Source organism: Ranitomeya variabilis, chromosome 5 (genome assembly GCF_051348905.1).
Source record: "Ranitomeya variabilis isolate aRanVar5 chromosome 5, aRanVar5.hap1, whole genome shotgun sequence".
In the NCBI taxonomy this organism is placed as follows: Eukaryota; Metazoa; Chordata; class Amphibia; order Anura; family Dendrobatidae; genus Ranitomeya; species Ranitomeya variabilis.
Window position 1 is genome coordinate 326,424,874 of NC_135236.1, and position 16,727 is coordinate 326,441,600.

The window sequence follows — 16,727 nt, forward strand, 5'->3', positions numbered from 1 at the left end:
TTATTCAGTACTGAGTATGAATGCCACAAGCAGAATTGCATGCACTTACATGCCTTTGCATGTTTTCAATGAAATAATGGTAATCTGAGAAATGTTCTGACATACTTAATGCACTTGGGCACACAAATCATCAAGATTTGTTGCTGGCAATTCTCTTTGTAATTGCCAACCTATGATGTCCCATATGTGTTTGATGTGAGACAAGTTAGAGATGCTGCAGGTCAGAGTAGCACGTTTAGGCCATGTAGGTTGCTCAATCAAATTGCGATCATGCATTGCTGTGCTGAAAATTTAATTCTGGGACACTTTAGAGAAATGACTGTGCATCTTGTTCTACCACCAAATTAATATAAAGCCGAGCTATTAGTGCATCTGGAATGTACACTAAAGGGATTCAACTACTGATATTATGCCACCCCAAACCACCATTCGAAGAGTAAGACCAAAGTGAATTCCCACATGAAGTCCTCTTCATGGTGTTGCAGGTATTGTCTCCAGAACAATATACGTCTATAATTACTTCCAGGACAAAAGCAAGAATCATTGCTGAAGAAGATAGACATCCTTTCCAGCCTACATTGCTCCTTGCCAGTTTCTGGTCACTATCTGGAGACCAAGTGGGCAATGCCATGAAAAGGCCTTTATGTGGGAATGTCACACCTGTCCTACTCCAGAAATTGTCAACACAACAACAGGGCATGTATTGCTTTTGATACTGTGAGCAACAGCCTGCGTGCTACATGCTGCCATGAACTTCAGCATCTCAGTATTGGTTTCCAATTGTTCATGTCTAAAACATTAGGGCGAATCCGTGGATGTACAGTTCCAGCGGGTTAGGCAAAACATCTAAAAAATGTGTTTGGTTCGCATAACAGAACGGTACTCGAAACTGGACCCCATTCAGATGAATGGGGGCCCCGAACATCCATTGTTTGCCATGCTGTCATCTGCATGACAGTACGGCAAACACAGGCTCTGATCTGTATTTATCAGCCGGTGCCTGTGCACTATAACTAAATACATTAAAATAAAAAATACATGGGCCTCTTCTATTTTTGATTCACAGTGCAGGCAAAACTTACAGCTGTGGGTTGCAACCTTCATCTGTCAGCTTTATCATTGCTAGCTATCAAGAATAGATGGGTCCCATCCCGTTTTTAAAAATTAATTAACTAAATAGTTAAAAAAAGTTGTGGGGTGACCCTAGATTTTTGAGAACCATCTAAAGCAAGCAGTTGGGGGCTGGAAAGGGGCTATAGATCTTGGGCTCCCCCAGCCTAAAAATAACAGCCCACAGCCCCACCAGAAAAGGCACATACATTTGATTCGCCAATTCTGGTGCTTTGCCCGGCTCTTCCCACTTGTTAATGTCAGCTGTTTTATGTCCACTGACATCAAGCCCATAGATTTGTAATGGAGAGGCGTTTATAAGATGCCCTCATTACTAACCCCATAGGTATATTGTAAAAAAGACACAACCAAATCCTTTAATTGAAATATTTACACTGACACCTCCATTTGAAATAAAAATAAAAAAGAGCAATTATACTCACCTTTACGCCTAATCCATTGAGGTCCATGTAACCTGTAAAAGACAGGAAATAATAAAAAAAACATAATTCTCACCTTTACGCCTAATCCACCGATGCACATGTCCCCTGGAAAAGAAGAAAAATAATAAACAACCATATCCCTCACCTGTTCGATGTGAAGATAATAACGTTATTTGAAACTGCAGTAATGATCTTACCACAGATCAGAGCAGCCAGTGTTTTTCACGCTGTTGAGCACATGACCGTGTGGGAAGCACACGATGTTCGGGGTGCCAAACCAGAACAGTAGCATAGACTTCCCTAAGAAGACCATGCACACACACTAGGTGTTCGGTACGGAACCCGAACTTTACTATTCGGGTTCGCCCATCTCTACTATTAACTAGAGATGAGCCACCTCCCTAGTGTTCGGGTTCGGTTCGTCGAACAGGGAGATGTTCGACGAACTATTGGTCAAACGTTCGACAAACACCGTCGAACCCTATTGAAACCAATGGCAGGCAAACACAAACACATACAAACACATGGAAAACACATAGAAAACACCTTAAAAGGTGTCCAAAAGCTGACAAACTGCTCAGAAGACACAACAAACACATGGAAAAGTCACAACTACATATAGTCATGCGAAAAGAAAAGAGGTGGAGGAGTAAAAGGAGGAGGAGACATAGATATAGGCATGTCATGCCCTTCTAAAATCAAGAAAGACTGGAGTAAAAATCTAAACTCACTCTACCAACACCCAGACGTCTTGACAAAAAAAATTAAAAAATAAATATCTTTAGGTAGAATGGCGGCGGGTCCATTCAGAACACTTTCCTTAGAAGACGTAGTGGTACCCCCGTTGGGAGTTGTGCCAAAAAATGAACCCAATACATTCAGGCTAATCCACCATTTGTCATATCCAAGGGGCAGGTCAGTAAATGTCAACATTGACGCGGAACCAAGTACAGTACTATGTACTGTACCTCCTTTGATGAGGCAATCAGGCGGGTCAAGAAGTTGGTAAGGGGCACCCTAATGGCCAAAACAGACATTGAGGGGGCGTTCCAGTTACTACCTGTGCCTCCAAATAGTGTCCTCCCATTGGGCTGCTTCTGTGAAGGAGCATACTACATAGATCGCTGTTTGCCCATGGGGTGCTCCATATCCTGCTCACTATGAGGCGTTTAGTTGCTTCCTCGAATGTGTCGTCATGGACGTTTGTAAAGCGGCACATTTTATCCATTACCTCAATGACTCCTTATGTCTGGGCCCAAAAGATTCGCCACAGTGTGAAAACACGTGGTAGTCAACCTGTGAGAAGGAGAGAGCTGGAGGGAGAGTGGACACCCCAGAGCCGAGGGGTTAGATTGAGAAAGAAGAAGGCGGTGTAGCTTGCTTCATGGGTGGGGTACGCTGCTGAGTAGCACTAAATTCTACTAGGCCCAAAAGGATTTTCAGGGCTAGATGCCGCTACAAAATAGTACTTAGGTAAACAGGTGGTGTAGCTTGCTTCATGGGTGGGGTACGCTGCTGATTAGCACTAAATTCTACTAGGTCCAAAAGGATTTTCAGGGCTAGATGCCGTTACAAAATCGTACTTAGGTAAACAGGTCATGTAGCTTGCTTCATGGGTGGGATACGCTGCTGAGTAGCACTAAATTCTACTAGGCCCAAAAGGATTTCCCGGGCTGGATGCCATTACAAAATAGTACTTAGGTAAACAGGCGGTGTAGCTTGCTTCATGGGTGGGGTACGCTGCTGAGTAGCACTAAATTCTACTAGGCCCAAAAGGATTTCCTGGGCTAGATGCCATTAAAAAATAGTACTTAGGTAAACAGGTCGTGTAGCTTGCTTCATGGGTGGGGTACGCTGCTGAGTAGCACCAAATTCTACTAGACCCAAAACAATTTCCAGGGCCTGATGCCGTTAAAAATAGTACTTAGGTAAACAGGTGGTGGGTGGCTGGGCTACTCTGCTGCCTAGCAGACACTGAAGCTTTGGAGCAGACCTCTGAATCCCAGGCCATAGTATGAGTAAGGGTACCATTACACAAAACGATTTACCAACGATCACGGCCAGCGATACGACCTGGCCGAAGTCCCCGGGTAACCAGGGTAAACATCGGGTTACTAAGCGCACGGCCGCGCTTAGTAACCCGATGTTTACCCTGGTTACCATAGTAAATGTAAAAAAAAAAAACTTACATACTCACATTCCAGTGTCCGTCAGGTCCCTTGCCGTCTGCTTCCCGCACTGACTGAGTGCCGGCTGTAAAGTGAAAGCAGAGCACAGCGGTGACGTCACCGCTGTGCTCTGCTTTTACTTTCTGGCCGGCAGTCACAGTCAGTGCGGGAAGCAGACGGCTAGGGACCTGACGGACACCGGAATGTGAGTATGTACTGTTTGGTTTTTTTTACATTTACGATGGTAACCAGGGTAAACATCGGGTTACTAAGCGCGGCCCTGCGCTTAGTAACCCGATGTTTACCCTGGTTACAAGTGAACGCATCGCTGGATCGGTGTCACACACACCGATCCAGCGATGACAGCGGGAGATCCAGCGACGAAAGAAAGTTCCAAACGATCTGCTACGACGTATGATTCTCAGCGGGGTCCCTGATCGCTGCTGCGTGTCAGACACAGCGATATCGTATGGATATCGCTGGAACGTCACGGATCGTACCGTCGTAGCGACAAAAGTGCCACTGTGAGACGGTACCCTAAGAATTCTGCAGACGACCCCACCCACCTGGTATTGACAATGGCAACGTCATGTAAAACTCAGCAAGGGGACTAAATAAAAGAGTCTCCATTTTTTCAAAAAATTCGGCCACAGACACCACTTAAGTGGCATCAATTTTGCGAGAGATTTTTAAAATGGTTGGTGAGGTGATTTTCAAAAATCATCAAGCTTTTAGTCTCCCCAAGATGACATAGGGGTAGAAAAGTCCTTGCGGATCCAGGATTTGTTCATCTTGATGAACGTTAGTCTGTCTACATTGTCACTGGACAGCGGCGTGCGCTTATCTGTCAGCACACCACCAGCAGCGCTGAACACATGTTCAGAGAGAACGCTGGCTGTGGGGCACGACAAGATCCCCAAGGCGTTAGTGGCGAGCTCAGGCCATTTTTCAAGATTGGAAGCCCAAAATGAGCAAGGGTCCAGTTCCACAGTCATGGCATTGATGTTAACTTGGAGATACTCTTGTACCATCCTCTCTAGGCATTGGCTGTGCATCAGACTTCTTGTCTCCTGTGGCCTTGCAAAGGATGGTCTAAAAAAATCTCGAAACGATTGGAAAAAATTGCTGTTATCACCAGATACGATGTTACTGTTACGGTTAGAGTGATGACTCGATAGTCCTACGGTTGGCAAGTTAGAACTCAGAGATTGACTATGTGCACCACTGGTGTTTTGTGGAAAAGCAGATGTTAGATTCTGTAACAGTCTCTGCTGATACTCCTGCATGCGTGAATCCCTTTCTATGGCAGGAATTATTTTGTCAAATTTGCTTTTGTACCGGGGATCTAAGAGTGTGGCAACCCAGTAGTCGGCATTACTTCGGATTCTGACTATCCGAGGGTCATGTTGCAGGTAGTACAGCAAGAAGGCACTCATGTGTCTTGCGCACCCAGGAAGACCAAGTCCTTGTTGTCTTGGTGGTGGCGAGGTGAGAATCATGCTTCCTTTGTCTGCCCTCTCCCCCCAACCTCGCAAAACAGAAATTTGATCAAGGTCTCCCTCATCTGATGAGTCTTCCATGCCCAGTGCCAGTTCGTCCTCCACTTCTTCCTCGCCTCCTGCACCTTCCTCAACAGTTTGGCTGCTACCAAGCGCCCTCGGTAATCCCTCTCCCCCAGCCTCCAATGCCAGCTGCCTTGGTGCTGCCAACCTTCTTGACCTTGGAGATATGATCTCTTCTGCATATGACTCCTCCTGTTCCTCCTCCTCCTCCTCCTCTTGTTCCACCACCTGACTCCAGACACTGTGTAAGGTGTGCTCCAGCATGTAAATCACCGGTATGGTCATGCTGATAATGGCATCGTCAGCACTAAACATCTTCGTTGCTATTTCAAAACTGTGCAGAAGGGTGCATAGGTCCCTGATCTGAGACCACTCCTGCAGCGTGATTTGCCCCACCTCTTGATCTCGTTGGCCCAGGCTATACGTCATAACATATTGCACCAGGGCTTGTCGGTGCTGCCACAGTCACTGCGACATGTGCAGAGTTGAATTCCACCGTGTGGGCACATTGCATTTTAGCCGGTGAACTGGCAAGCCCAACGACTTCTGTAGAGATGCAAGTCGTCGAGCTGCGGGATGCGAATGGCGGAAGTGAACACACAGCGACCATGCCCTCTGCAGAAGCCCATCTAGTCCGGGATAGTGGGATAAAAATTGCTGGACAACCAGGTTCAAAACATGAGCCATACAAGGCACGTATGTGACATTGCCCCAGCAAAGGGCCGCACCCAGGTTTGCAGCATTGTCGCACACAGCCTTCCCTAGCTGCAGGTTGAGTGAAGACAACCATTGATGGAACTCGGTCTCCAGAGCTGACCACAACTCCTCAGCTATGTGACTCACATTTCCCAGACATTTCAATGTAAACACTGCCTGATGCCGTTGAGCCCTGGTGACAGCATAGTGAGGAGGTGTGCAGGATTCCTTCTGCGTAGTTACAACGTGGGTGGCATTACCAGACAGGCTTTGGGTGCAGGTGGAGGACTGAGAGGAGGTTGAGGAGGCAGAAGCAGTGGAGGAACTTCTAGATGCAGAGGATCGATGAGCAACTCGTGGGGACGGCAAGACTTGGACAGCAGCCCCTTCTCCTGATGTCGCAGTAGTTACCCAGTGCCCAGTCACCGACATGTAACGCCCCTGTCCATGTCTACTCGTCCAAGTGTCTGTGGTGAAATGCACCCTGTCACACACAGAGTTTCTCAAGGAAGTGGTGATGTTGTGTGTGACATGCTGGTGTAGCGCAGGCACAGCTTTCTTTGAGAAGTAGTGGCGACTGGGCATCTGGTACTGGGGCACTGCGACGGCCATAAGGTCTTGAAAATCCTCTGTGTCCACCAGGCAAAAAGGCAGCATTTCTGTAGCCAACAGCTTGCAGATGGAGAAATTCAACCTCTTAGCTTTGTCATGGCTAGGAGGAAATGGTCTTTTACTTGTCCACATCTGAGAAACTAAGGGCTGGCTGCCGTGCTTAGATGGAGTTGAGTAGGGTGTCCCCGGCAAACTGCTGGTCTGTGAGGAAGGTGCAGGTGGAGATGTTATGTTGCCTTGATCAAAATGTGGTGTCGATGTCGGAGAGGGCTCAACACCAGCTGGTGTTTCCACTTGCAAATGTCCTGACGATCTGCCAATCACACTGGCTGTTGCGGGTAAAGAGGTGGAAGGTCTGCATCCCAAACCAAGTGCGACTGCTGTCCCCACAGTCACAGAGGATGAAGAGGACACGGATGCACTTGATGGGGCAGACGGTGGTTGACCTGGCCCACTAGGCCGAATTGTAGCACAGTGAGCTTCCCACTGCAACTTATGCCTCATATCCATGTGACGGTTCATGCATGAAGTACTCAAGCTAGTGATTTTTTGGCCTCTACTGAGATTTTGTTGGCAAATCTTACAGACATGAGTTGGGTCATCCTTTGCGATGTCAAAAAATGCCCAGGCTATGCAAGGCTTAGAGCCCGTGCGACTTGAAGAGCCACCACGACTTCTGGTCTGAGGCACAGTTGGGGTTGAGGATGCAGTTGATGATGTGCTTCCAGTACTCCGTCTCTGTCCAGGAAGGCACACTGTTACCTCGTCGTCAGACTCGTCACTAGCATCCTCCTCCACCTCTTTTGCTGACCTCATGGACTGGTGGACTGGGGGTTGACAGTAAGGGTATGTGTCCACGTTCAGGATTGCTTCAGGATTTGATCAGGAGTTTATGCAGGTAAAATCCTGACCAAATCTGCACCTGAGGTCACTGGCAGGTCACCTGCATTGTCCTTGAGTTTTTTCTGCAATGTAAGGACATGCTGCGTTGTTAAAAGACCCGCCACATGTGAGTTTTCTCGGGTGTGCCGCATGCTTCTTTTCCTGCATAGTGGAGACAGGATTTCATGAAATCCTTTCCACTATGCTGTAACATCTGGACGCTGCGTTTTTTATGCATGCTGCTCAACGCTGCGTCAAAAACTCAGTGTTTCCTGAACATGGACACATACCCTAAGCGGGGTCTACAACCTCGTCATCATCATCCTGTGTGTTCTCACACCCGTCATCCTCAGAGCCAACCTCTTCCTGCCCCAACCGAAAAGTCAAGTTTTCGTTCCAATCAGGTATCTCAGTCTCATCATTATCTTCCTCATTGTCTCCACCAACGGGAGTTACAGTTTGGGAACGAGGGTCTACATTATGCTCAGAATCTTCTTCATCTGGGCCTGGATCCGACTCACAAAGATTCTGGGCATCAGTGCAGATCATTTCCTCATCTGGATTCACAGAAGCTCTGGAGCAGACCTCTGATTCCCAGGCTATAGTATGCATAAACAGCTCTACAGACTCAACCATGTGTGTTACCCCATGCTCAGATGGGCAGCTGGAGACTTGGGAGCTGTGAGGAAGCAAGTGCAATTGGGGTGACAACTCTGAGGACTGGAGTAGTTGTGATGTTGAAATTGACATGGAGGAGAGCCCACTTGAATGCGCACTTGATATCCGTTCAAGCACCTGCTGTTTTTGTGCCTCATCTGGAATTTTTGGCGATGCTTGTAGCGATGGTCGCAAGAAAGGGATCATATCAGATTGTCCACAAAAAGAAGTAGACATCTTACTTTGGCTGGAAGATGGTCTTTCTTCTGGAGATGTTCCTGTTGCTTTACCACCTACCCCATGGACACAACTTTTTTTTCCCTTTCCAACACACCTATTCCCCATTCCACCAGCAGCAGGCCTTTTGCCAGTCATTTTAGTGCTTAACTAATTGGCAACTCTGTACTCTGAACTGAGTGGCCAAACTGTGGTACTAGGCCCAAAACTGTTAACTGGATTAGATGCAGTAAAAATTGAGATACACAGGTGGTATAGTTTGTTTCACAGGCGGGCTGCTCTGCTGACGTGCAGACACTGCTCCTAGACCCAAAACTGTTAACTGGATTAGATGCAGTAAAAATTGAGATATACAGGCGGTATAGTTTGTTTCACAGGCTGGCTACTCTGCTGACGTGCAGACACTGCTCCTAGGCCCAAAACTATTAACTGGATTAGATGCAGTAAAAATTGAGATACACAGGCGGTGTAGTTAGTTTCACAGGCGGGCTACTCTGCTGATGTGCAAAAACTGCTACTAAGCCCAAAACCCCAAAACTATTAACTGGATTAGATGCAGTAAAAATTTAGATACACAGGCGGTATAGTTTGTTTCACAGGCGGGATACTCTGCTGACGTGCAGACACTGCTCCTAGGCCCAAAACTATTAACTGGATTAGATGCAGTAAAAATTGAGATACACAGGTGGTATAGTTTGTTTCACAGGCGGGCTACTCTGCTGACATGCAGACACTGCTCCTAGGCCCAAAACTATTAACTGGATTAGATGCAGTAAAAATTGAGATACACAGGCGGTATAGTTTGTTTCACAGGCGGACTACTCTGCTGACGTGCAGACACTGCTCTTAGGCCCAAAACTATTAACTGGATTAGATGCAGTAAAAATTGAGATACACAGGCGGTATAGTTTGTTTCACAGGCAGGCTACTCTGATGACGTGCAGACACTGCTCCTAGGCCCAAAACTGTTAACTGGATTAGATGCAGAGAAAATAGAGATACACAGGCGGTGTAGTTAGATTCACAGGCGGGCTACTCTGCTGACGTGCAAACACTGCTACTAAGCCCAAAACCCCAAAACTATTAACTGGCTTAGATGCAGTAAAAATTGGGATACACAGGCGGTATAGTTTGTTTCACAGGCTGGCTACTCTGCTGACGTGCAGACACTGCTCCTAGGCCCAAAACTATTAACTGGATTAGATACAGTAAAAATTGAGATACACAGGCGGTATAGTTTGCTTCACAGGCGGGCTACTCTGCTGACATGCAAATACTGCTACTAAGCCCAAAACCTCAAAACTATTAACTGGATTAGATGCAGTAAAAATTGAGATACACAGGTGGTATAGTTTGTTTCACAGGCGGGCTGCTCTGCTGACGTGCAGACACTGCTCCTAGACCCAAAACTGTTAACTGGATTAGATGCAGTGAAAATAGAGATACACAGGTGGTATAGTTAGCTTCACAGGCGGGCTACTCTGCTGACATGCAAACACTGCTACTAAGCTCAAAACCCCACAGCAGCAGCGGTGCCATCTAACACTAAGCTGCAGCAGTGAGGAAATGGTGGCAATGGGGAAAATGGCTGGTTCTTATAGGGCAAGGACATGTGACATACACAGCTAATGACACATGCCCTTGCTTGTGTGCATCACATGCACATTGCTGTGTGTGTGCGCACTGCTGATAGGCTGAGAGACTGCACCACCCTTCTGTAAATGCGGGAAAGAAAAAAAAATAGAGATCGGCGTTATTTCAGCACAGATCTATCCCCCGTCCCCCCCCTCCCGCCCACTATACACTGAAACAGTCCATTAACAATGATAAACAGTTTTAGGCTACTTTCACACACAGCATATTTGCTGCGTATTTTTACGCGCGCGTATTTTGCTGCTGCTTTACCTGCATTTTTTTACGCAGGCAAAAAACGCAGCTGCTTTCACACACAGCGTTTTTTGCTGCGTTTTTTGCAGCTGCGTTTTTTTCAGCATTGTGTACTGAAAATAAAGTTTGTTTGAAAAAAAAAAAAGGGGAAAAAAAAAAGAGTCATTGAGGCCATTTCCTGTCTTTATGACTCAGAATACAATACACACTGGAGTTAACATCATGTCGATTCTGCCAGCTGCAATGGCCTTGAGCCAAAGACGCCTCAGCAAGCGGAACAGACATCAGCTGGGGTTTACTAACCCCACTGTCACTAACCCCAGGTTATTAGGGCAGGCGTCAGTCAGACGCCCCCACTCGTAACCCTGTACGGTAAGGGTATGTTCACACGATCCTGATTTCAATCCTTTTTTTTTCAGGACAAAAACCGCAGCTCTTGGCAGAAAACGCAGGTGCGTTTTTGGTGCGTTTTTGATGCGGTTTTTGATGCGGTTTTAGTGCGTTTTTTATGCAGTTTTCTCTGCAGATTGTCTGTGTTTGACACAAATAAAGCTTTAACTGCAGTGGGGGAAAAAAAAAAAGAAATGATGTCATTTCCTTGTCCAACCCTTTTCTTCTTCCATCCTCCATTTTGGGACTAAACACCAAAATGAGTGGACGTGTTTTGAATGACAGCGCTCCGCAGAGTGCTGAGCGTAGGCCAGATCACAGCCCGCGGATCCAGCTCTATCCAGCTATTTAAGTCTACGTTCACATTTGCGGTCTGCGCCGCAGCGTCGGGCGCCGCATGCGTCATGCACCCCTATATTTAACATGGGGGTGCATGGACATGCGTCACACTTGCGTTTTGCGCCGCATGCGTCACTGCAGTGCACGCATCCGGCCGCAGAGGACGCAGCAAGTTGCATTTTTGCTGCGTCCAAAATCAATCAAAAAAAGGACGCATGCGGCGCACAACGCAAATGTGAACATAGCCTAAGTGCCACGTATTTAAGTGCCACGTATTTAAGTGCCACGTATTTCTTTGCCACGTATCACGTATTTCAGTGCCACGTATTTCAGTGCCACATATTTCAGTGCCACGTATTTCAGTGCCACGTATTTCAGTGCCACGTATTTCAGTGCCACGTGCCACATATTTCAGTGCCACGTGCCACGTATTTCAGTGCCACATATCACGTATTTCAGTGCCACGTATCAAAGTGCCACGTGCCACGTATCAAAGTGCCACGTGCCACGTATCAAAGTGCCACGTGCCACATATTTCAGTGCCACGTGCCACGTATCAAAGTGCCACGTGCCACATATTTCAGTGCCACGTGCTTAAGTGACACGTGCCACGTATCAAAGTGCCACGTGCCACATATTTCAGTGCCACGTGCCACGTATTTAAGTGACACGTGCCACGTATCAAAGTGCCACGTATCACGTATTTCAGTGCCACGTATTTAAGTGACACGTATCACGTATAAGTGCCACGTGTCACGTATTTAATTGCCACATATTTAAGTGCCACGTATCAAGATTTTCCATGGAGAACAGACACATCCAGAGATATGTCTGCTCTCCACGGCTGCAGCAACACACTGACAGGAGCCATAGTTCCTGTCGGTGTGTCACTGCGCATGCGCGAGCGAGTTTACCGGCGGTCATTGACCCTGGCACTCTCGCTTAACGGCAGTGCTGCGTGGGAAAGTTCAACGCAGCTGTACTGCTGTTAACCGAGACGCCGGAGTCATTGAACTCCGGAACAGTACGCGATACACTGCTAGGAGCTTCACTCCTGGCAGTGTATCGCCGGAGAGCAGCCGATCGGCGTGGGACACTCGTTTTATGGATTCTGCGGACAGGGAGTATGAATTTGGTTTATTATTTTTGGATTTTTTCCTGGAGGATCGAGGGCTTCGCCTACAAGTGTGCTGTTGGTGAGTATATACTCTATGTTATGTACTGTACTGTGTGTCATGTATGTGTATTGTGTGTAGGTGTTTTGTGTAACTTTACAATTGTGCTAAGTCGCCGGACACAGGGACAACTCTCCCATCCTAATACCGGATGGGAGTAGTAGTCCCATACGGTGACTTAGCACAATGGTGGCACTAGCGTCGCATGGGGACACGCACACACACACGCACCCACATACACACACACAGAAGGACTCCATGCTGCTTCACTGGGGGGCGGGGGCTTCCCTCTTCCTGTCCGACGTCATGTCCGGTCCTGGGTGTCAACCCCTCCGTACAAAGACGCCGACACCCAGGACAAAGGCGCTGTGTGTGGAAGGTAATATGGGGCCCTAGGGGGATACGCAGACACGCCGCTGCGTAAAGAATTGACATGTCAATTCTTTTTACGCCGGCGTGTTTGCAGACAAAAGCGCCGCGTTTTTTTGCGGTGTGTCTGAACGGCAAAGTGAATTTCTCATTCACTTTGCCGGCAGACGAAAATGACATTGCGCATTTTTGAAAAGCGCCCGCAAAATAGCGCTCAAAAATGCGCTATGTCTGAAAGTAGCCTAAATGTGCAAATCAAGCTGGGCTTTTGGTGAACGAACAGTTATCGAACAGAGACTCGAACAGCCGAATTTTAAGCAAATTGTTCGGGTTTGTCGAACGACTCGAACACCGCCCAAAACAGCTCGAATTTGAAATTGGCGAACAGTTCAAGTCGAACACCGCTCATCTCTACCATTAACATCTTACTGACAATCGAAATGACTTAAAATTAACATGATATGTAAGTGAATAGCATCCCTGATGGGACAAAATACGGCAGCTGTCAGCTGCACACTATATCTGACACTTTGCTGACATCAGCCTTGAATGGTGTTGTCACTGACCATAGCCATTTCACCTCTTAGATGCAGCTGTCAATAGTGACTACAGCATCTAGATCGTTAACAGAGTATGGAGGCTCCCTCTTGAACCCCAAAGGCACCCTGAAATCATGATTGTGTGGTGTTGATGGTTGTCATGGCAACTGGTCAAATAATAGCCATACAGTCTTCCAGCTATAGTGGTCTGTTCAGAAATTAGTAACATTCAGATGGCAAAAAAAAACATTTTACTTTCCCATCATGCCAATTTCCATTAATATTTTTAAAAGGATCTTAAAGATTAGTAAACTACATGAGAGCAGTTTTGAATATGTTGAGGAGTGGTGTTTTTAATATGGTATCACTTGGGGGGGTTTCTAGTATACAGGTTCCCCCCCCCCCAAAAAAAAAAAGAAAAAAAAAAAAAAAATTGTTGGAAAAACTAAGCTAAAGAAACAAGTCAGCTCACCCACAGGAGAATCCAATGCCTGGAACACCAACAGTGCAGCAGGAATACAAATCAATTGTAGAAAAAATCAGGCTTTCAGGATCCTATAAAAACTTGAAATTTATTGTGTAAATTTTAAAAATAAAAAAGCATGCTATCAAAACCACATAGTGGGGAGGAAAATAGGTAGACACGTTTCAGACCACAGGGTCCTTAGTCGTTGCATAGAGAAATGACCTTAGTGTCAACATTATATAGTATTTCCTGTCATGAACACACGATTTGTCTGGACCAAGTTTAGTGAGCTAAATACAAAAAACACATAATAAAAAATGCAATGTTTGAAAGCACATATGGCATATAGTGCGGTCCATCAGAAGCTTTGCCAGGGTGCTATAGTGTGGGACGAACCTCCTATAATACCTGGCGGTCCCCGAGAAGGACATCACCTGCTTCTTCGTCCTGGGAGTGAGCCAGGATGCAATGGTATCCACTTTACCAGGCTCTGGCTTCAGAACCCCCACCTACCAAGTTAACTATGGTAGAGGACCTCGCTCTGGGTGAGCAGATCCAGGAGGGTTTCTGCGTCTCCCTCTTCGGGAACATTAAACATGGGGAGGGTGCAGGCCTCCAGCTCATGATGGTCCTTCATCATGTTCACGTGGAAGGCCTTCCTCCTTCCACGGGCATGGTCCAGGGTGACCAGGTACGTAACAGTCTTGATCTGCTTGTGCATGAGGTATGGGCCCTCCCAGGCTGCCTGAAGCTTGTTCTGTGGTACGGGGACCAGTACCCACATGTTTTGAGCCACCTGGAAGGTCCTCTCACAAGCATTCTGGTTGTACCAATGCTTCTGGTCAGTCTGGACTTCGGCTATATTGTCATGCACCAGCCACATCAAGGCCATCATCTTGGCCTGGAAGCGCACAACATACTCAATGACTGACACTCCAGTGGTGGCCAAATCCCCTTCCCATGCCTCTTTCACCAGAGCCAGGGGCCCCCACACATACATTGCCCATACTGGAGCTCAAATGGATAATGCCCGTTGGGGCCTATGGAACTTCCCGGTAGGCAAATAACAGATGAGGGAGGTATCGCTCCCAATCTCTCCCGTGGGAGTTGACCAACATCTTAAGCATCTGCTTCAAGGTGCCATTGTACTGCTCACACAGGCCATTAGTCTGTGGATGGTATGGGCTGGCCACCAGATATTGCACATGTTTTTGCTTACAAAGGGACTCCATCAGTTGTGAACTGAAGCCCTCGGTTGGTGGGCATTTCCTGGGAAAACCTCAATGGGGAGAAAATCTCCAATAAGGTGGTAGCCACCTTGTTGGCCCAAATGGACGACAAAGCTACTGCTTCCGGGTACCGGGTGGCACAATCTACTACCGTCAGTATGAAGCATTTCCCGGAGCAGCTGGGAAAGGACAGCAGTCCAATGAGATCCACAGCTACCCTCTTGAAAGGCTCTTCAATGATGAGCAGACTTACCAGTGTGGCTTTGGGGCACGGCCCTGCCTTCCCCACCCTCTGACAGGTGTCACACGAACGGCAGTAGGCAGCCACATCAGCCTCCATCTTATGCCAGTAGAAATGCCTTGGTTTTAGCGATCCCTAGGTGTCTGGCCATCGAAATCTCATTTGATATCCGCAACATTTCTGCCCTGAATGGATAGGGTACCACTAACTGTCAGTCCCTGGGCCATGCCTCTGGGGAACCCTGATAGACTGTTACCTGGTACAGCCATCCCTGGTCCCAGACCACACGCTCGCAGTGTGACTCCATGGGAGGCTGTGCTGCCTGCTCCTTAAGAGATTTCAGGCTGTCTTGAGCTTCTAGCACAACCTAAAACCCCTGACTAGATGTGGCCAGAATAGACAAAACTGTCACATCTTCCGTCAATTCGCAGGTGACCTGTCTCCTGGCTTCTGTCTGACTCGGGGGCTGCTTGGTCAGTGGTCAGGAAGCCACCGAACCTCAGTGAGGATACCTAGCCCCTGGCACTTCCACTCCTGGTGAAAGGGGCCACGACCGCTGCAACTGTGGGTAGCGCCCGCTTTCCCTCGGCTCCTGACAAAGTTGCCAAGCCAGGCAGACTAACCTGGCCTCCTGACATCCCGAATGTGGGAAACTCCTGCCTTGGGGCCTTACCTGGTGGCTCAATGTCTCCTGTGACACCCCCAATCCCCAGGGTCTGTTCCTCTCCCTTCAGCAGTTCCGAACTCAGCAGCCTGGATTCATCTAGGAAAGTTTCAGATTTTGCTTCCCCCTCCACAGCAGGAGGCACATTCAATACATCAACATCAACAGCAATAGCAGTGTACAATTCAAGACAGTCTATGGGAGCTGAACTTGGGGGTTCAGTGGCCACATACTGGGACACTAGCCACCCCAAATCATTCTAAAGCAAAACATCAGCAGGAATATTTGCCGATAACCCAACCTCCCTCATTCCCCTACTGGTGCCCCAGTCCAAATACACCTTGGCAATGGGCAGCACCAGTTCGACAACTCCAATACTGGAGACAGAAAGGGTTTTTCTGGGTACCAAATCCCGGGGAGACAACACCTCAGGCCGTACAAGGGTCATCTCAGCACCAGAGTCCAGCAGTCCCATGACCGCTGCGCAGTCGATGGTGACGGGATGGTATTTATTCTGCAGTCTCATGACCACTGCATGGCCGATGGTGATGGCATGGTAATTGTCAAGGTATCTACCACCACTCCCTCCCACACACAAAACAGGGGACAGTTTCTGGGATGGGGATGGGGGCATTATGGCATTGGGACACATGGCCTTGAAGTGCCCTGGTTGGTTGCAATGATGACATCGGCACGGTTCCACCCCTGACCTGGAGAGTGGAGCAGAGGGGTGCACACACTGCATTCTAGGGGCTGGGGAAATATGGGCAGGATTGGTCTTACCCCCACTCCAGGTGTGCTGGAGGCCCTCTTCACCTCAGGTGCCTGATTGTTGGCATGTTTGTCCGCCAGGGCGGCGGTAGAAGGGGCCCCCAACTGCTGGAGGTCCTCAGGGTGGCTCCACAGGAATTGCTCTGTGACAAGCAGCTTCTGAATCTCCTGGTGGGTGGTGAGCTCCAAACCCTTGGTCCAGTGCACTGCAGCTCTCATAAGAGCCCGCATGTGGTCGGCCCAGGTGTCCTTTGGAGGTTGCGGAACTTCCTGCGGTAAGACTCCAGAGT

At 47.9% G+C, this 16,727-nt stretch overlaps 1 protein-coding gene across 1 annotated transcript in view; it reads left to right on the forward strand.

Moving 5' to 3' along the window:
• The window catches only part of HGF (hepatocyte growth factor), a 238,720-nt gene that overhangs the window by 207,834 nt on the left and 14,159 nt on the right, over nt 1–16,727 (forward strand). The gene's annotated exons all lie outside the window — the stretch shown is intronic.